Source organism: Gymnogyps californianus, chromosome 15 (assembly GCF_018139145.2).
Source record: "Gymnogyps californianus isolate 813 chromosome 15, ASM1813914v2, whole genome shotgun sequence".
Taxonomy (NCBI): domain Eukaryota; kingdom Metazoa; phylum Chordata; class Aves; order Accipitriformes; family Cathartidae; genus Gymnogyps; species Gymnogyps californianus.
Window position 1 is genome coordinate 7,596,796 of NC_059485.1, and position 21,633 is coordinate 7,618,428.

General features: G+C 41.6%; 1 long non-coding RNA gene across 1 annotated transcript in view; it reads left to right on the forward strand.

The window, feature by feature from the left end:
* The first annotated feature begins 211 nt into the window (after window positions 1–211).
* The window catches only part of LOC127022568 (uncharacterized), a 77,291-nt gene continuing 55,869 nt past the window's right edge, over window positions 212–21,633 (forward strand). The window contains exon 1 of the long non-coding RNA XR_007767356.1: window positions 212–284. This is a non-coding gene — a long non-coding RNA (uncharacterized LOC127022568). The remainder of the gene's footprint in view (window positions 285–21,633) is intronic.

Consider the following 21,633-nt stretch of genomic DNA (forward strand, 5'->3'; position numbering starts at 1 on the left):
GATCTGAGATAAGTTAAGGTATCTTAATAGAAAGCTTTATACAAAAATGTCTCCAGACCTCAGATTTCTGTTTTTTAATAAGTTGTCCTTGTTGATGTCTAGATCTTTAAGTAAAGAGGTAGTTTGACCAGAGTAGGATTCAGTCCTGGTAACAAGACCTCACTGTGACCCTTCTGTGCTTTATCTGTCCTGCAGGGAAGGAGGCTGGTGTCCACCTGACTGCTCATTTCTGCAAGCAGAAAGCAGCTTTTCAAAAGTATTCTGGTGTCACAGAGCTTTATAAGGTATGGATAAATCCTCAGAATTGCTGAGAGGCTGGGAGAAGGGCTTTATTTTAACTCTTTGGGCCAGATATGGTCTCTGCCTTAACAGTCTGCACAGTATGAATGAAGAGTGAGTAATCTTGGGGTTTTTTGTCTCTTGGAAGGAGCAATTGACTGTATAGGGCTCATTAATTATCAATGTACACATGTAAGAGGAAAATAGGGAGATTCTTTGTCTCTGTGCAGAACAGTTCTACAGAAGGAAACAGATGCTGTATGTGTCGGTTTAATCCTACCCTGGGGCGGATGCCCAAGGAATGGGCTGAACCTTGTGTCTGTCTGTCTGGTGTGCTGTAGGCACAGGCCAGCAGTGAGTTAGCCTTGGCAAAGAAATAGAAGAATAATTAGGCTTTGGATGGCCTTTTAAATCCTAGACCACCCTTGCCTACCACTGCCTTAAACACAGGTCTGTATTTCATCTAATGCTAAAACAGATAGATACTTTAGTGGCTGAAGAGTTTTAAAATGAGCAGCCTATCGTAGAGTAAGCACTGGGGTGCTGCTTGGGATCCTGCTAGTGTAAGTGGAGCAGTAGAACTAGTCTTCTCTGTCCTGTTGGGTTGTGTAATGTGCTCAGACAAAGAATAATACACTCAGCCAATGTCGGTTCTTGAAGATCACTGAGGGCTGCTCATTAGGAAGCAAAGACAAAAATGGTGTTACATCCCATAATTCAAGGGTACTAGATGAGACTGGAATTGATTGTTCAACAATGCTGAAGATAATAAAATTGAATCATAGAATCATTTAGGTTGGAAAAGACCTTTAAATCATTGAGTCCAACCGTTAACCTAGCACTGCCAAGTCCACCACTAAACCATGTCTCTAAGCGCTACATCTACATGTCTTTTAAAGACCTCCAAGGATGGTGACTCCGCCACTTCCCTGGGCAGCCTGTTCCAATGCTTGACAACCCTTTTGGTGAAAAAATTTTTCCTAATATCCAATCTAAACCTCCCCTGGCACAACTTGAGGCCATTTCTTCTTGTCCTATTGCTTGTTACTTGGGAGAAGAGACCGACACCCACCTTGCTACAACCTCCTTTCAGGGAGTTGTAGAGAGTGATAAGGTCTCCCCTCAGCCTCCTTTTCTCCAGGCTAAACAACCCCAGTTCCCTCAGCTGCTCCTCATCAGACTTGTGCTCTAGACCCTTCACCAGCTTCATTGCCCTTCTTTGGACGCACTCCAGCACCTCAATGTCTTTCTTGCAGTGAGGGGCCCAAAACTGAACACCGTGTTTGAGGTGCGGCCTCACCAGTGCCGAGTACAGGGGGACGATCGCTTCCCTAGTCCTGCTGGCCACACTATTGCTGATACAAGCCAGGATGCTATTGGCCTTCTTGGCCACCTGGGCACACTGCTGGCTCATGTTCAGCTGGCTGTCGACCAACACCCCCAGGTCCTTTTCTGCCAGGCAGCTTTCCAGCGACTCTTCCCCAAGCCTGTAGCGTTGCATGGGGTTGTTGTGATGCAAGTGCAGGAGCCGGCACTGAGCCTTGTTGCACCTCATACAGTTGGCCTCGGCGTATTGATCCAGCCTGTCCAGATCCCTCTGTGGAGCTTTCCTACCCTCAAGCAGATCAACACTCCCGCCCAGCTTGGTGTCGTCTGCAAACTTACTGAGATCTCATAGTGTCTGCCTAGGCTAGCCAGGACACACAAACCAGTGCAGAACTTTAGCTGTGCTTGCAATGAAGAAAACTCTTCCATTCACTGAAACATTTCTTCAGTAAGTCCTGCTGTTCCCTGAATGCTAGTCTGTTCCTAGATGTCTGTCTTGATGTAGGCATCTCTCATGTCCAAGGGGTGTAAATAATTTTAGAGAGGAGGACTGCTTCTCAGAAAGGTCAGGCAGGACAAGCATTCAGGGTGGGTAAACCTGGAGGAATTAAAAGCAAAGGTTTTGCATGTTTCTGCCTTCAAATATATCTTAACTCTCCTGCGATGAACAAAGACCTGTTTTAATTTTCTTGCTCATAAACATGACTCGCTTTTAAAAACAAAAGGAGAAATCTTATTTCTACTCTGAAATGTTAAACTGCAATTATCAAAGCCAATTCAAGGACTAGTTTGCCCAGTTCTCACTCAGGGCTAATAAGCATTGGCCAATTAAATCCCTTTTGCTTTGAAAATTCCAGTCAAGGTACTTAAACACAAGGAAAAACTGTTTCTGCTGTCTTTTAAACCTATTTTCAAAAATTTAGAAAGCATTCAGTTTAACTTGGCACTAATTCATTTTAAGCCAATTTTATATAAGCCATTTTCAACTTTAAAAATCTCCTTTTTGGAAAAATGTAATCTATCACAGCTGTTGTACTGACACACTCCAAGATCAATTTATGTTCCATCTTTCTGTGCCTGGCAAAGGTGTTGATGATGATGTTTACTGATGTTGTTACTTTTCTCCAGGGGGTGTGTCTGTGTATGTAAAATCATAGCAGCATTATATCCTAAGAGATGGGCTTGGGTGTAACAGAAAAATGACCCAAGATTTAAGCCAAAGCCAAGAGATCAGGGCTTGTGACTTGTGGAAACCTGGCTTTGATTAAAATGCTATTCATAGAGCGTTAGCAGCACACATTGCCTTCTCTGCCAAGTAGTTTTCTTTGTTGCCAGCTTTGCTATGCTGCTTACTGTATTGGTGTCAATGAACTGTGCTTAATTAGCTGGAACTCGTACGTATAGTCAAACTTTTCATTGTACAATGATGTTACACAGAAAGCTGGCCTGAGTTGTTTACTCCTGATTTATACCCCTCTTTAGATGATGTTAGCTAGATTCAGATCTCTTATCTGGTAAATGCAAACACTACGTGTCCAAGCTCTTGAGTTTCTGAATGACTACTTCAAATGAATGTGAATGAGGTGGTAATAAGAGTGGCTCTTGGGTCCTACAAGCAGAGGTCAATAGGACAACACTCACCAGTCACATCCATGTACAGCCAAATAATATTTCAGAAAATGCTCAAGCATGTAATTAACAGGTCCCAAGGAGAAGGAACTCTTGTTTGACTTGATATAATGAGAAGGATAGCTTTTTGTCATGCTAAAATGGTGGAAAGTCTTCCTGTCCCATCAAAATGGCTAGGTTGTCCCAAGCAGTCTGATTTGGTCAGAGCCAGGAGTTTATAGGACAGTCTGTGACATGCAACTCTAATGTGTTTTTCTGGGATTAGCTGAGACAATTTCCCTGGGAAAAGATCGGAAGGCTCTCCTGGGTCATCAGGTCCAGTCCTGTGTAATTTCACTTGACTTTCTCCAACACTTTTCTTTCAAGCTGTGGGAGGGGAGAGCAGGGTGGAGGAAAGACATCACTGTAGGATATATTTTGTGTTTCCATGTGAAAGAGGTAAAGGCATCCATACAAAAATAGCGAGTGGCAGCCCCCTTCAAGTTACACGTGCTGTTGGAGGTTCTAGAGCAGAGCCAGTGGCCAGGGGATGCTCCTGGCCTCACAGTGCCCTGTCCCAGGCTGCAGACTGGAGAAGGGCTTGTGAACCACCACAGGAGTGAGCTGCCTGGCTGCTTCTACTGCACAGCCACCATCTGAGATCCACCACGCAATATAGCCAGCAAGGAGTTAAACAAAATGCAACAAATAATGCTTCCCTTATTTTTCTCTTTCTTTCCCCTCCTCCTCCCATGTGCTTTTATTTTTGTCTTGAGCTAAGTAGAAATTTTTTTTTTTCTTTGGCTGAGCTTATGTTGTTATTTGATTTTTATACGATCCTCAGGTACCTAATGAAATTGCCACATGCTCAAGGGAAAACAAGTTTCATAACAGAATGACAGTAAAATGTTGCTAAAATCCTCCAGGATAGAGGAAGGATTAGAAGAAGAAAAAGCAGAATAATGTAGACATTAGCTTAAAGACAACAAAGGGTTCCTAGTCCACTGACATACTAGAATCCAACAGAAGTATTCATAATTACTAATAACAAAAGGCTGGTCTATTGTAACAACTCCATTCAAAGTAAAACACATGTAAAGCTTGCTTGCTAGAAAGTGTATTTTGATGATAGGTCTGGTTTAAACCTAATCTGCTGAAATACAGACAGGATAGGAACAATGCTTTCTCTAGGGATCAACAACTTTGTCCCTGAACAGACTGTCTTATATAAACACCCATAATTGAGTTAAAATTCATGCAGACAGCTTGGATTAAAAAGAAACAAATATCAAGCAAATAAACAAAAGTCATGAGCAACAGGGGCTGGTAAAGCCATTGTGGGGAAAAAATACTCTTTGAAGCATATGCCAGTATATAATAAATCAAGAAAATTAATATTAAACACTACAGGTCACAGTAATGAACATATGGTCTACCTTCTGAGAAAATAGCTAGAAATCCTCCTTTCAACAGTGGACATCTTTAGTGTGTTTTTTAATCTTACTTTTTAAAAACACCTGAACTGTTAACTTAGGTATTCACCACCACTTTGTCCTTCACTTTCCTAAACACTGTACACCGAAAAATGCTTCTTGCTTGGAGCTTGCAATGCTTTCAGCTGGCACTAATTTATTCAGCTGGGAATAAAGGTGATTTATCCAGAAGACTTAGCTGTAGTTATGTGGGTATATTTTTACTCAGTAAAGATAGAAATGAAATCACTCAAGTATTTGTTCCCTTCCAATGTCTCTTAGTTCATCAAAAGAGACAAAAGCCTTGTCTCTTGGAGTTGATACAATGGCCTGGGAAAATCCTAGACTATGCTTTACCTGGTGGCATAGAGGCAAAATTCCCTCCCGGTCAGGGAGACTGTGCTAAGCCTTCCAGAAGAAATCTCTCCCATCCTATGCTGCCTTTACTAGGCTGTCTTGGGTTGATTTTTTTCTTCTCTCTTTTCTTTGCACTCGCACAATGAAATAGATGATGGGGAGCCTTGGAGAGATTGATGTTCCCAGTGTTCCCAGTGAATGTGGGACCACTGAATATTCCTTCAAATTCCTGCTCCTTCTGCCACATGCCAGCTTTTTTCCCTTGTTAAAGGTTCTGGGAAAGGTTGTATGTGAGACATCCTTGAGGCTTGGCAGGACTGACTTCAGCCTTCTATTTTTAGGGTGGCTTTGCGATTGTGCGCACCCTACTTGGGTAGCCTCTGCTGCATGACAGGTCAGCTTTAACGTGGGCATTTCAAGAGATATTCCCTACCTTCAGACGTAGGGACATAGAGGAAATCTGTAGGAAGCTTTCCAAGTTGGTGGAAGAACATGGGAAAAAAGGTAACTGTGGCTCTGAAATCCAGCATATGACCAGGGACTTCAGGCTGAGGAATTTGTTGAGGGCAGACTCAGGACTTTCTGAGCCAAGAAGCTGTTTGTTTTTCCTACTGTGTTCAAAGAAACCAAACTCTGTATGTTTGCAAATAAATGAGATTATACCAAATGTACACCTGACAGGTAGCTGTTTTCAGTAACAGAAAAGAAAAATAAAACCTTACAAGGCCTGACTAATTACAACAGTTCAGATAATATACTTGAAAGGAAGAAAGTTTAATTAACTGTTTAAGCAACTTCCTATTTAAAGTGCTTTCTCTTTCAAAACTTCTGTTCAGTGGATTTTCATTAATTTTCCTGCTTGGAACCATTGCAGTGAGCACAACCATGCAGAAACATGACTACCCCTGGACTAACAGCCTTTCAGTAGAGATTTTGCCAACTTCTAGTTCTTGACCTTATCTCCAGCCCCTATTAGTGACCTTTGGACAAGACTCTACTGTGACTCAAACCATGGTTTAAATCATGTATGAGACCTCTCTGAAATAAGACTGAAAAGAAAATTCAGCTAACCTTGAATTCAAAAAGCATTCTCTAGGGGCTTGGTATTTAGCTCAGTTTTCAGTTTCAGCACTGCTTACTTGTGCTGGAAAAGTTATTTTTGGTTGCTTTCTGTGCTTCATTATAATTCTGAAAATGACTAATTTGATGTGACATTTACTAATGTAGTATGATCAGACATAATTTGATCTTATTAACTTAGATCGTACCATATTAGCAAACATCGGATTCTATTTGAGAAATTTACACATGCTGCAAATGTGGATACACCTTGAAATCATACTGTATTAGTATAATTTGTCAGCTTAATGTTGTATTTGGTAAAGAACGTCAGAATATACTGCAATTTATAGCTACCTGCTTATAAATCTGCAAAGATTCAGATTGGCTGTGCTGTTGTCATATAGTTTTATCACTTAAAAAACAAACTTCCTCTGTTTGTTCAGAAGCGGAAGACCACTGCAGTTCAAATACTTGATGTTTTCCTGTTCTTTGGAAATACTTTCATTGCCTTGCGTATTGGTGTCTGAAATCTAAGTTAGCTAGGTGGAGTAAAGAGCTTATTCCCCACCCCGTCCATGTGTGATGATGACCAAAGTGGCCTGAGAATTTTGCATGAACTAGAAAGGAGCAGATAATGAAGTGGTGCAGCTGTATCAGCTCTAAATCACCACATTAACCTGTATGATACTGCTTTTTGTTTTCCTGCTAGGCACCAAGAAATTTTTTAAAAGACTAAATATTTGTTGATATTTATGAAGGAATGGAAAGGCCAGTTACCTTTTATAACCTTGTGTAGTTGAGATGATAACTCTCATGTTCACTTCTTCCATTCTGCTCTAGAGCTGTGATTTCTCTTTGCCAACCCAAGCTGTAACTAGAGGCTTATCTCCTCTGTTCCTATGAGAGACCCTGTCTCCTTGTCCTTTCTCTTTTCTTTTTTTTTCCCCTCTTTTTTTTGTTGAGGGGCAGGAGGTTTTTTCCTGGTCTTGAGGAGTACCGGCAGAGCATTAGTGCATTCCCATCTGAGCCAGCTGGCCATTACTGCTGAGGAGACTTTGGGACAATCATGCAGTGGGCTGAAGGGACAAACTTAGCATCCCTACAAAAGCTGGGCAGTGGTTTTGAGTCAGCAGTTGTATTAGACCTCGGTTGCATTCTCAGGGAATATGTGCCCCTTGCCATTTTGGGTTAAACTCTTCTTCTGGCAGATTCCGCAGCAGGGAGTTAGGACAAAAGTAGGATTTGGGCGATTCTAGATCCTCCAGATCAGATGTGTCCCTTGTAACCAGACTTGGGCAGAATTAGACTGATGGAAGCGTGTGGTAACATTTGAAGGCATGAACCCCATTTTGCGAAGGTGAGGTCAGTGAAGTCTGTGCCTGACCATGAAAAGTGCCTTCATGTACTTGCAGCCTCCACTGGGGCCTCTGTAACATTGCACATCTGCTCTCTAAGACAGTCGGGGACTAACTTTTTTGGGTTTGATGATTCAGGATTTGCGTTCCAGGTGCCCTCTGAGCTCTCCACTTAAAAAGCGAGAGGGCATGAGCAATGTCTAAACATTGCTGGAGCTCCTGCTTTCCAAATGGTTTTCTCCCAGTCTAGATGCATTATGGTGTCATTAAGTTAGAAAAGAGGGCTTGTAGGTCGAGAGAGAAAGACCGTGAACACCTGAGTTTCACTGTCCAACAGCTACAGTGAGTGCTGGGATTGAGTGTATGGCAGGACAGGAGGGACAGGGGTATGGGCTTAGCACCAAAACAGTTGGTAGTCCAGGATATCTAACGGAAAGGGCAAACTCTTTCCCAGCTGCAGTGGAAAGAATTAAATGAAATAGTTAAAAACTCGCTGTAAAAACTCCAGTTCTGACTGCCATGATATACTGGCATCTGCTGAGCTAGAATGAGCCAGGATGTGTTTTGCACACACTAAACCCCAAACCACCAGGCTGAGCCTTGCTGAATTCAAAGGGAATTGCTTGTACACACCTGACTGTATGAGTGTTGCAGGATGAGGGCTGAAGCTTAAGCCTTCAACTTCAGACTGCAGGGCATGAGTGATACGTGGTATTTTGGCTTGTTTTTGTCTGTCAGAATACACAGGAGCTGTAGAAAAAGCTTTCATTTTTCCAGATTTCAAAATCTTTTTGATTTAGATGTCAGGTTACTCCTTTGATGTAACTTTTGCAAAAACCCTCAATAAGATTATTAGAAAACCCTCAATAAACTAGTAAAATTTTACTGAATAAGAAACTGAGCAGAGCACCTACAACAAAAAGGGTGTTTGAGCTCTTTTTGTTTACCGTGATTTTGAAATAATATATTCAGTTTTAACCAGACAATGATTTTGATCCAAAACTGATAGTGTTGCATCTTTCCTGATGCATTCTTCTCTTTTGTGTTATTTTTTCATGCTCTATTTGGAAAATAACAATCAAAAGCAATTCCAGGCTTTAAATTCCTTTTGTTTCCACCAGATTGTTCCAAACACTGAACAAATCCAGCCAGTTGTCAGCCTGAGTTTCTGTTGCTCTGATGCTTTACATCTCTGAAGACAGCACTGCCTCCTGCTCTGCTCTTCAGATATTTTAGAAATGTGATGCTGGAACTTTATTTCAATAGATGGAAATATGTGGGGGTTTTGTCAGGTGATTCCTGTGTTTCCAGGCATGCCCAAAAAATAAGTGAGAGGTCTTGAATCTAAACTGCCTTCACCATATTGTTCTGTGATGCAGACATGTTAAGGAGCTGTTGGTACAGAATATCTTTCTCATTTTAGCACATAATCACACATGGAATAACTCAGGCATTTTTGTGCATAGTGAATTCCACAGATGAACAGAAATAGGCAAGAACTTGCCTCTGACTTACACCAATTCTCCAAATTTTTAATTCAGTAGAACCTTGGCTTTATTCTTTCTGACTCTGCTTATATATATATATAGCTCTCTATAGTCTTTACAGGTATTGTATTTGCATGATACTTCAGACTTGGTATGTATTTTAGGGGGAATGGCTATTTCAATTTAAATCAAAGTGCACTGTTTTGATTAGGTGCTTTGTTGAAGTTAAGTTTTGTCCAATTCTTGCATTGTTTTTTAAGATAACAGTTCTGGTATATGTGTAAGTGTGGACAAATATTAACAGTGTCAGCTACAGTGTAGGTAATGTAACTAACAGGGACAGAAGTTCAGGAGGAATGTCACTCGGTTTTTGTTCTAGATGTTCTTCCTTGAGACTGGTGGATTATAATTTCATGTGTATGTGTACATACAAATACATTAAACGTATTTGTAAATATAATGCATAATTTTCACTATGAATTTATAATTTCCTTGAGGGCATGTTTATTTCCAATCACTTGGATTCAATGTTTCTCGGAGTATCAGATGAGTGAAGGCTGCAACATGTGCTCAAGGTTAGGCTGATCCTTTAGGCTCCAGTTCCTGCTAGGACAGCAAACTCTGGTATGATTCCTTCGTAGGAAGGTGAGGAAGGAGAAGTATTGCATTGTATTTTAGTTTTTCTTTCTAATGAAATAGGTTCTTTGGTCAGATGGAAGAGTAACAGTGTATTTTGAGAAGCGCAAGCTGTCTAAGATCATGTTAGTCTCTAGACCTGCTTTGACTATGCCTAGCCATGCTAAAGAAATGTATTCTTTTTCCCAGACCAAGTGGTATGTAGTGGTGTATGTTGCTCTGGAGCAGGCTGGCAGTATCTCCATCACTTAGTATTTGGAGCTTTTCCTGGCTTGACGTGTGTCAGGCATCTGTGCCTACGTGCTCACATAACTCTCTAGCTTGAAACACGTGGCTTCTCACCACTCAACTGCCCTGCAGACATCTTAGCAGCATAACAGTGGGAGGTAACCAAGAGCAGTGTAGATATCATCTGCTTTTCACCTGTGGGCCTGTCTCATTCCCCAGGTTGGGGATCAGGAGCATTGTGTCAGGCAGAACGGGTGCTCCAGAGCTCCAGGTGAGGAAGCGATGCCAAAGGTATGGACTTCCCGTTGGCAACGGCAGCGTCATTCAAGAGGGCCATGTCTCTGCTCCTCTTGTCTTTATGACTCAACATTGCACATGAGGAACACTCACTGTGGAGGGCTAGTGCAGTCAAGGCTATATAGTTCTCCTGTCTTTGAGTTAATGATTGACTAAAGTGACCAGAAACCAAAATGGTTTTAACCATTCTTTAACTTGTTCTGATGTTAGCTCTCCAAGTTTGAGGCTCTTTCTATAAGATCTATAAAACCCTACTGGAAACGTGTTTCAGGAAAATACACTATTAAGAGAATATTTGATCCAGACTTTAAAAAGTTAATTTGGGGGTTGGGGCTGGAGTAGTATCAGATCTAGTCAAGATACGTAATAAATCTGCACTATTAATGAAGTGTAAAAGAAAACAAATTATGAACATAAAGCAAAGGCTATCTTTTTTTCTTAAAATAATACAAGTGCCCTGTTAATTTCATCCTGGGATTAATAGTTCATCTGCTAGTGGTTCAATGGAGGGAGAATATTCACACAGGATTTTGTTTTATTCTGGTATTCCATCAACCTTTGTAGCTGTGACCTGCTGTTAAATACAAAACAGGTATTGGAATGGAGTTAGGTCTTCAGATTACGCAAACATGTGGACTATTAATTGGACTTTGTGTAACCAAACTTCTATAGATTCATATTTAAATGCTGCTAGTGACCATTCAAATACCATTTCAAATTAAATCCAACCCGTACATGACAATGAGCAAGCAGGGTTGGAATTTGGTAATGAATTATATGTATTGAACGGGCAGCCATGTGGAATAGTTCTGAATTATAAAATCCCCATTTTGGACTGTGATTCTTTGTCTTGTGCTGCACGCAGAAGTGTCTTCAACTAAAATTCACTCTCAAAAATAAAGATAAGATGATGGGCCAGAATATTTCTTTTAAAACCAGTGTTTGCTTTTGAGCAATAATGTAATGTTAACTGCCCCACATAGTAACATCTTAATTATTATCTATATAGAAAGGTATGAGCAGTGTAATAAAAACCCACTGGCAAGATCTTGGGTAGTTTGGATGGACCTTCAATCTTCAGATTAAGAAATAAGATTCCTTTCTACTTTATGCCATGGAGTGTGAGCAGAGCCCTATTCCCCCACAACTACACCCTTAAATCTAAGTGCTGTAACATGTTCCAACATTGCAGTAGCTGCTGGTGGTAGCAGCAATAATGAAAAGGTTGGAAGGATTTGTATAGTATTACACCTAGCTGACCCTATTCCTGCCTGGCTGTACCCAAACCTGCACTCGATTATATCTTCTAGTAAGGTGGGAACAGTGCCCTGTACCTGTGCGCTGCCACTTGTGTGGAGTAGCATTCCACCAACCACTCCCAATCTCTTGGTTTAAGAGTTTCAAGCTCACTTGTATTGCTAGCTTTAAAGATACGAAATGTGGACTTGTGTCAGAGAGGGCGAGTGCACCATTCCCCTTGAGGGGCACAGGAAGTGAAACACCGGAGGAGAGGAGCTGCTGATGTGTAGAGATTAAGCTACCCTGATGCCAACACTGCTACAAGAGAGTAAATACAAAAGCAAAACAAATTGAGTCTGCCATTCCTGTCATCTGCCCTTTCTGGAGTTACAGGACTCTGTTTCTATGTTCCTTCTCCAATTCCTCCTCTCCTTTCTGCTCCTTCTCAAAAGTCACTACTGGCAAGGAAAGTGGGGTAGGAACTCTGATTCCTTTTGATGCAATTAAATTAATTTCACCTCTATAGAAAAGTCAAGGGGACTTTATGGACTTATTTCTTCTTTTGAAGCTGTGTTTGCTCAATTGTTAAATTCTGTACTCCTCCTGCCAGGCAAGGCACTGGAAGGCTCCATTGCTTTGTAGTGCTGCAATCTTTAAACAGTTCTTCATTGCTCTTAATACTTTGAAAATGGACTACTGTAACTTGCTATTTGCTGGGCTGAAAAAATTAAGATTCTTTGTTTCAAAATTGCAGTTCTCTTACAGTAAAGGTACTACTTTGTCCCAATATTCGATACTGGTGTTACAAGAAAGGCAGTGGATTGAAATTAAGTTGTGAATGATCTAAAGTTTCTGCGGTAAACTGTGATCAAAATCTTTTTTTTTCTTTAAAGTTGACCTACATCTTTTGATCTGGCTGCAGGGCAAAAATCTGGTAGAAGTGGAATTAGGTTCTCAATTGAACTAGTCACACACTTGAATATTCACTTTTAGAGGTGCACCTTGTTTATGCAGTGACTCAGTAATTGATATCCTACATGCTTGATACCAAATTTTAAGTCAAATTTTAACTATTCTCCTTTGATGTACACTTAGCTACCTCTGTCTGTTAATACAGCTTGCTTAGTATGATTTGAAGGCCAACAAGACATTATGCTATCCAACTTTTACCAGAGAAGGGTTTACACAGGCTTTTTGGAAGGCATCCTCTGGATGATCCCTTTGTCAAACATAACACCGAATAGGCACAGTTGTTTTTCCTCCATGTAACATTGCAGTCCAGTCAGGATTAAAATAATGGCCATTTTGGCGTTATCCATACAATTACATATAATATTTCAGGGCTGTTCTGGATGTTTTTGGAGGAAAGTGATCTTAAGCACTCGCTCACTTGCTTAATACCTTCAAGATCTGCTTGAGTGGCAGACACCTCTGTAGTTTTGCACAGGTAAGGCTCAAACAACCACTATAGCCGAGCTAGCTAACCTGTACCCAAGAACAATTCATGCCTTTGCAGTTCACTTCCTGATCTTGGGCAGCTTTTTTTATCCAAGTCTTATAACTAATTGTGCCGGGTCTATGCTAGGACACTACAGACCCCTCCAAAATGAGGTTGTTCACCAGTATGAAAGCACTCAACACTTTCCAAAGCTTAAGAAGCTTTGAACTACTGGACCGAACTTGTATCAAAACTGTGCCAGACACATCTTGCCCCTGGATCTTCCCACTAGGTTATAAACCTACCTGGTGTATGAGCACAGCTATTTTAGATGGAAGTGTTGATTTATATGTTCATGGATCAGTGTATGCAGCTTTTTATATGGGTTGCAGAGGGTGTAGCTGGACAGCTGAAAGAATGGTGGCTTGTGCAGGCTGTACTGACTGCTGCATTTTGGGCCAGGTGAAGTCTAGGGAGGAAAGAAGAGGCTTCATGGGGAGCAACTGGGTGCTCTTTGGGAGAAACTTCTAGAGGCAAATGGAGAGCTTTCTGCACAAGGATATATGGAAAAGCTCAAGAATGGAGCTGGGAACTTGCAATGCAGAGCAGATGCCAAACTAGCCAAGATGATGAAAAAGGAGACTTTGGCAGGGGCCTACAAGGATCTTTGTAGGAAGCTGTTGAGGTTATGCATGGAAGGTTTGGAGGAAAAAACTCAGTCAACTTATTAGATTCAATTTTAAAGCTTCTTATCTTAATCTTTCTTCTGTCTGAGCTGAATTTTCCCTTCTGTTTTATCAATCTGCAGCTGTAGTGATCAGCTGCTTTTGGTACCACATTTGGGAAAAGAAGGGACAGATTAGCTTCAGGGCTGTGGCCAACCTGGGTAACTTGCTGAGAAGTTGGGTATCCCTTTTGTATCAACAGGTAGTGTACGGGAGATGCTGGCTGAAGGGCATGGGCACAGTGCTGCAAGAATGACTTGCATCCCCTGGGGAGGATCCATGGGGGAGCAATGAGTATGTTGAGGAGTCTGGAAAACGTGACCTCCAAGTGTCATGGTTTAACCCCAGTCAGCAACTCAGCACCACGCAGCCGTTTCCCCCTCCCCCTCCCAGTGGGGTGAGGAGGAGGAAAGCAAAGGGAAAAAAAAAAGTAAACCTCGTGGGTTGAGATAAGAACAGTTTAATAACTAAAGTAAAATATAATACTAACAATAGTAATAATGAAATATAATAATAATAGTAATGAAAAGGGATGCAACAAAAAGAAGGGGGGGGAAGGAAAAAAAAAAAACCCAGTGATGCACAATGCAATTGCTCACCACCCGCTGACCGATGCTCAGTTAGTTCCCGAACCGCGATCCGCGCCTTCCGGGCAGCTCCCCCCTGTTTATATACTGGGCGTGATGTTCCATGGTATGGAATACCCCTTTGGCTAGTTCAGGTCAGCTGCCCCGGCTCTGCTCCCTCCCAGCTTCTTGCACACCTGCTTGCTGGCAGAGCATGGGAAACTGAAAAGTCCTTGGCTTAAGATAAGCGCTACTTAGCAACAACTAAAACATCAGAGTGTTATCAACATCATTCTCACACTAAATCCAAAACACAGCACTGTACCAGCTACTAAAAAGAAAGTTAACTCTGTCCCAGCCGAAACCAGGACACCAAGGAAAGACAGAAATAGAGGTTCTTCTGCCTAGAGAAAAGGTGGGGAGAGACCTCTAGTTGTATAGAGTTGTTGTTAAGCAGAAAGGTGGTTACTTGTTCATGTCCACAATGAATAAACATGGAGATATTACAAGTGATTAGAGCAAGGAAGACATCAAGTTAGGCAGTAGGAAAAGGATCCATTGCAGGAAGGGTTGCCAAGGGATGTCCTATCTGAGAGAAGCTGTGGAGCCTCTCTCCTTGGAAGTAGTTAACATTAGATCACAGATGACATAAGTGTGATTCATGCTTCATTGCTGTATCTGTGTGACCTCCTTGACCTCTCCAGGTCCCTTATGGTCCTATAATTCTGTGTTCTAGCAGCAAAGCAGAAATGTGGATGAAATACCAGTTCTAGAGCAGCACAGATATTGACTTTTTCCTCCAAGGTCATGGGCAATGAAATCAGGAACATTGGACCAAAAGTGATCCCCTGCATCAATGAGTCTAGTCACCTGCTATTGAAACACTGGGTTTGTTTAATCCCTTTTGTGATCTTTATAGAGTTGATCTCTAAATATAATTAGCATCTATGATGGATATATTTAAGACAGGTGATTGGTGAGGTAGTAGAAAAGAAATGTGTATAACATCGAGTCCTCTATTCACCGGTCACTATGCGGAAGCTAGCAGAATTACTGGCATAAGTAAGAGCATTCCTCTGCAGAACTTTTCACATGCAAATGTCTAATTCCTGGCTTTATCACAGGAGCTTTAAAATACAGTGACCCAGTCAATGTAGTCTCCTTTTAGAAAAGTACATGATGACAAATGCTATCACTTGAAATTAGTTTTTTAAAAATCACTACAGCTGGAAAGAATGAAATTTGATTCTACCTAATCTCAAATGTTTAATATTATGCAAGTGAGATTTTTCATGGGTGCAGGCTTTTTTATTTTTATGGTGCACTTTCATTAAAATATATCTAATGTAAATATTGGAAACATTTTTCAGATGTAGATTTTCTTACATGCAGATATTATAAGGTAGTTTTGGACTTATTGGAGCAAAGTCAAATGCACCATTACCTATGTCACACCATACAGCTGGAGAGAAGCATGTTTAGGATTCTTGGCCACTTTGATTTCAGTGAATTTTTTTCAGCTAGAGCATCCTTGTTTGTTAGAAGTTGAATAAAGGAAAAAGGATTGTGGGAGGGCTATTCTAGCAAGGACAAGGTAAAGATCATTGTGGCACTCCATGGATTAATCCATTAGTCTCTATTCTTCATGTTTCCAGGACATGAATGCTGCAATCCATTTTAATAAGAATTGTGTTTCAAGTACTAAGTATCTAACATGAATTTTTGGTATGGTAAGAGTTTATGTGTCTCTTGCGGGCAGCAAGATCTCTTCCATTTTAGAAGTAACTATATTAAAAAATTGTGGCCTATCTTAATTTGAATTCAAAGATGAGAGGTAGGTCCTGATCAAAATTAAATTACTTTTCTGAATGAATGGCAGTTGTAATCATTATTTAGTCTTGAAATTGGCTGGTTCATTCAGAGAAATTAAGGTTTAAAAGAGGCATCTGTAGAATCACTTCAGGAAACTGAACATCCTTCCTTTTAAAAAAAAGTGAAAGTATTAATGGCAAGATAATTAAATAAATATAAAAATACTTTTGTGATTTGAAATTAGATTTGCTTGTTTTGATCTAGAAAGCTGGTTTGCCCTACACCCTCTTCTAAATGAACACTGCCTTGAGCTATTTTTCTGCATACACAGACCATCACAATAATAGCTAAGCAATTCAAATGTCATTCATTTTATCTTAATAACCTATTTTGAAAATTAGCTTCTTTCTCATGTGTGGGAAACTGAGTCACAGAGAAATAAAATGTCCTGGTCACAGCTGTAGTAGATCTGTACAAGAGCTGGGAATCGAGTGGAGATCTCCTGAAGCCTAGTGTGTGAGACTTGATTTGTGAAAAATAAAACTTGATTCAAGGCTGAGTGGCTAAAAAAAAAAATTGGATTGTAATTTCTGTCTTGACTCTTTCCGCTCTGCTCCTAATCCTAATTTCCACTCTCTGCTCCTAATCCAACAGCCAGTGTGAACGTGAGAAGGGCTAGCATTTTTGTCGATGCCTTTTGAGTGCTGTAAATAATTCAGAACTTTACTTCTACATTGCTCGTGCACATTCATCGTTTGGGAACACTAAAAATAATAGTGAGGGCGATGATTAGTTTCTGAGGTGACTGCATGAATTGTGACGAGGCTTGACTGGGTTCTAGATGCCTGCAAAGGTTTACAAATGTAGCCCTTGAACTGTATTTTCTCCATGTGGTTATTTTCTGGTATATCCTGAACTCCTGCCTGCATACTGGTTGTATTGTCTTTAAAGGACAGAATTCTGCCCTGCTGTGTCATGGCTGCAGTGAGACAAGTAAGGGACTGTTCTCTGCCCTGCTATTTCTGTCTTATTGTTGTTACAAGGGTTCAGAAAAATTAGGTTTTTTAACAGACAATGCTATGGGATATGTCTATACTTAGATGAAACATCCGTTTGAAGACATTGGTTAAGGACTGAAAAGAGATGTATGCATTCATGTCTGTCTGCAACACTACTTTGAAGTATGCACTTTTTCAGGATAAACTGAGCACAGGTTGAGATGCCTTGCAGTGGTTGAGAGCAAGGACGGAGCCATTGCTGGTGTGTAATATTTAGTGTTGATTCATTTGGCACAATGAGCTTGTGTCCTTGCCCTGGGATGGGGCAGCATGGCTTCTGGGCATTAGCCACGAGCTCTCCTTTTTTTTGAAGGAGGTGGTGCTTGTGCACCTCAGACCATGGAAAACGTTCTTGGGAGAGCTTTTATGCAAGAGAAAAGGCCTTTGGGGGGCCAAAGCAACTATGTGAGCCCTGCAAATCTTGCATGTGTTTGGTAATTAACCTCAACACACAGGCTGATGGAGGCTTGTGGGAGGAAAATGAGAAATGCCTTGCAGGTGGTATGCTTCAGCCAAGCCTGTTTCCCTGAAACTCGGCTGCTGCAGAATGACAGCTCTCAAGGTCATACCAAAGACATGTGAAACTGCATGGAAATAAACCCAAACTGTGATCTCTGACAGGTTGTGTAGAAAGCTCTGGTTGTATAAGAAACCCGAGGTAATATGATACTTTCCGTAAAGCAGAAAACCCTTACTGGTGTGAGCAAAGCTTCTGAAATAATCTCTTCCTCTCTGCTTTTCTTTTCCTTTCTGCTCTCATTTTAATGGCCATTAGATATGTTACCCACTGGCTTCAAACCACTGCAGGGATCCCTGCAACGAAGGGCAGACATTCCCACAGCAATTCTGGAGGGCTTAGGAGAGCTTGTTCACTCTGAAGCATTTCTTCAAGGCTTTTGTCTCTTTCCCTGTGGCAGTCCTTTGCCTGGTGCTCTTGCAGACACAGTCTGCTCTTAGTGTGTTTACTGATTTCCAGCTTTTCCACTGGCAGCACAAATTCAATCAGAATTTCATATTAGTTCAGCAACCCACAGCAAAAGAAAAGGCCAATAATATTGGAATATGATAATAGCCCTGTGCACAGGCTTGCAAAATTTGCTGTAGCAGCTTGCACGCTGTTGCCTAAAATCTCTTAAGTTTTTTTATGCATAGCCTAACCAAGCAGGGTAAAAAAACCCTCCATCCTCAGAGCTTTTTAAAGGCTAGATTAGACAAACATCTGCTAGGAATAGATTTGATGTTGACTTGGGATTGAGGACACGTATTAGTTGACTTCTCAAGCACTACTTTTCTAGGATTTCATGTTTCTTCAGAAGGGAACAAAGGAAGGAGAGTTTACCCTATCATTTCTTGGTGGTGTTGTAAGTAGTTTTCTCTGACTTAACTCCATGTATGAGTGTGGCTGTTTCCAAGCACCATGCAAGGGAGAGGAGCCGTTCTCTCAGCTCCTGGATGTGGCCCAAGAGACTTGCCCATGAGGCTCCACCCCTTTCCCAGCACTGAGGTTGGTTTCCATAAAGCATCCTGGAGAAGTGGTGGTCCTGCACAGCCCCTCACCCCTCTCCAGGAGCCTGTACCCCACTCTCCTGCCTGCTCTGTGCCCATTTGTGGGGGCTGCTGTAAGGGTGATGGAGGCAGCCCGTGGTCACATCATCTCTGTGGGAACAGAAAAGTTCGGGGACTGTGGCTTGTATCAACTGGGACAGGGTGCTTTGGCCAGAAAGCCAACAGGAGGCCAATGCTGACCCAGAAGCGTGCAGCGCTGCTGGCCTCTGCTGCAGGAGCCCTGATGGTGCATCTGAAGGCTGGAGTGCCCAGTGCGTAGGGGCTACAGGGCTAGCAGGTGCCTCCAGGGCCCCCACCTCGCCTTGGGAGGGGAAGGCAGAGGAAGCAGGAGAGGGCCATCAGTAGACTGCCAGGCTATTGAACATAAGCTCCCAGCTCTTCTCCCATGCCCTGACTGAAAGTGCAAATACAGCCAAGCAATCTCCTGCCTACTAAAATCAGCCTTTCAGTAAGGGAGCGCAGTGTCTTGCTGTCTGCAGATTGTTGCTTCTTTGTGTCTGGTGGCACTTCCACAACCTCCCTGAGCTGTCTGGGAAAACTGGTTGTGTTTGTCCAAAACTACTCCCCTCTTCTGCAGCACAGAGCCTCATACTGCCAAAGAGGAGGTCAGGCAGTTGCCCTCCTTCATTCTTCAGGTCTTCTGGGAGAGAGCAGTTGTGGGCTAAGATGATGATGCATAGTATATGGCATGCAGCAAATATAAAATTGGCTTGAGGACCATGCTTCAGTATGCCTCCAGATGGGTGGAGATAGGTCTGTTGGACTGGTAGGGCAATAAGATGTCCTCTGTAATGTCTGTGGGACTATTGCTTCTTGGAAGAAGCAGAGGCTTGGGAGGGCAAAAGAGTGGGAGTAGAGGAATTAGGAATATCCTTCTACAGGTAAGAGGAAATCAAAGGCAGCAGTGTCTAAGCTGAAATAAATTGAGAATAGGACAAGTAAAAGCTGCGCAGGATGCCCAGAGACACAGCAACCGAAAGTAGTTACCTTCATGCTGAAAATAGCAGCAGGTACGGCTCCTTCTGGATGTGTGTTGCTGGGTCGGGTTGGTGGTATTTTGAAGACCATAGTGCGGCTGCATGAGACTACGTGGAGGGCAGTGAAAACTGGCCCTGTTAGTTTTTGTGCTTTGATTACTCTCTGTCCTAGGCAAAGCCAGGATGTCAGACTGAGATGGGGAAGGGACTCATGTAAGTATTGGCAGAAAGGCTCTTCTGTGCTTGCCCTGGTGCCCTGAGTCGTCTTGATGTTAATGTTGCTGTGTTAGCTGTGGATCTGTTTGAGCTTAGGGCTATGTGAATGCAGCACGGTTTATCCTAAGATGAAGAATGCATTATTGTTAACCTATTCTTGATCTTGTTAATCATAATAATTGATCTAGTATTAACTTTGCACTGGAGCTGTAACTTGTGAGTTTGCAGCTAGAGATAATGCTGACTCAAAGACCTAACCATGTGAAACACTAACTGGATGGAGTTTTTATTTCTTAATAGATCACCAAAGATTTGAATGGTGGTGACAAGTAACTGATTCATCTGGCTGTGTTTATGGAATTGCTGAAAAACTAAAGCTGTTCTCTAAAGTAAAGGGAACTTAGGTTCCCTTAATGAATATTTTAGTGATTCATGTGTAATTATTTGAACTTTCTAAATTGTAAATTATACTGCTACAAATTCATCCTTTCTAGTCATACAGGAGCTTCATGCTATTTTAGAGTGCATTAACTCCCTTGAAAATCCCTCACTTATTCCTGTGCAATTTATTCTCCTGTTTTCTGTGATGAGTTAATCTATTTTGAATGAAGCTGAGTTGCTCGCTGTATGACTACACTGTAAAAGCTGCTTCCAGTTCCCATATCAGCTGGCTGGCATGGCCCCACATCCAGTTCCCCAGCATTATTGCTGCTTCATGCTCAGGTCTGCCCAGGAATATGTGCATAGGTCTTACCTCATCGGGATCGTTAAGAACAAGGAAAGACAAATCTGACAGTTGGTCTTCAAAGCTTTGCCAGCTTGGGGAATATCTGCATGTACAATTGCCTTTAAATTCCTTGCTGAAGTTATTTAGCATTTACCACTGCCCAGCCACAGCCCGGGCTCCCATCATGCCTCCCGGACCCAGAATGAAGTTCTGCTCTATAGATTATACATGATTCAAGTCTAAGGAAATCTTTCCTATTGACATTTTGCGGGGCAGAGGGGACTTATTCAAAGGTCACTATCTAGAGCGATTCCAGACTCCTAGGCAGGTGATGTATGTGCTGCATCCTTGATGTTCTTGTTATTGGAAAATGATGAGAAACTAAGGTAAATGACACAGACCCTGGTGTCCTACCTGCAAGGCATGTAGGGTGCTTGGAATATATAAGCGTTTCTGCTAATGACAAGCCATCATTCTAAATGCTGCAAACAGCTGCAGGTGCTTTATTATTCAAGACAAATCATCGCCTTCATTTTTTTTCCCATCAGAAACTGACTTAGAGAGCACATCTCTGAGGATGGGAAATGAAATAAGTGACTCTTTTGACAAGAATTACATATTACTGTAGCTTTGGTATTATCAAGATCTGGTTTATCAGGGTAACAAAATTATGTGGTTTTAATATTAGGCTGAGATATATTTAGTTTGGAGGGAGTATTTTTGAGAAACATGGAGAGAAAAGAGTGTGACACAGGGAAAAAAATTGGAAAACTTTCTAGCAGCACTTTGTGTGAAAAAGATGCCTAACTTTAGAAACTAGAAAACCACATAATGGATGCATATTTTGTTATCGGATGCTTAAACTAGCACTTGGTCTGACACATCTGCTGGGGTTTATAAAGCATAATTCCAGGTCAACAAAGCACAGGAGGCTTGTGTTCAGCTCAGCCTTCATTCGTGTGCTGAAGTGGGGTTTTTTTTTTTCAGTCCTGGCCTGCAGTCTGATTTCTAGCTCCCATCTTTACCAGGTACCAAGTGCCTTGAATACCCTAGTGAATAGCAATTAATGACACTCAACTACTTCAAATGCTGGGATAAATTGCAGCATCTCCCAAAAGTGGCTATTAGAGCTAATCAGAAAATGCTGTACTTCCTGCAGAAAATGTCAACTTCTTGTTTTTGTAAACCAAAAGCAATCAGAA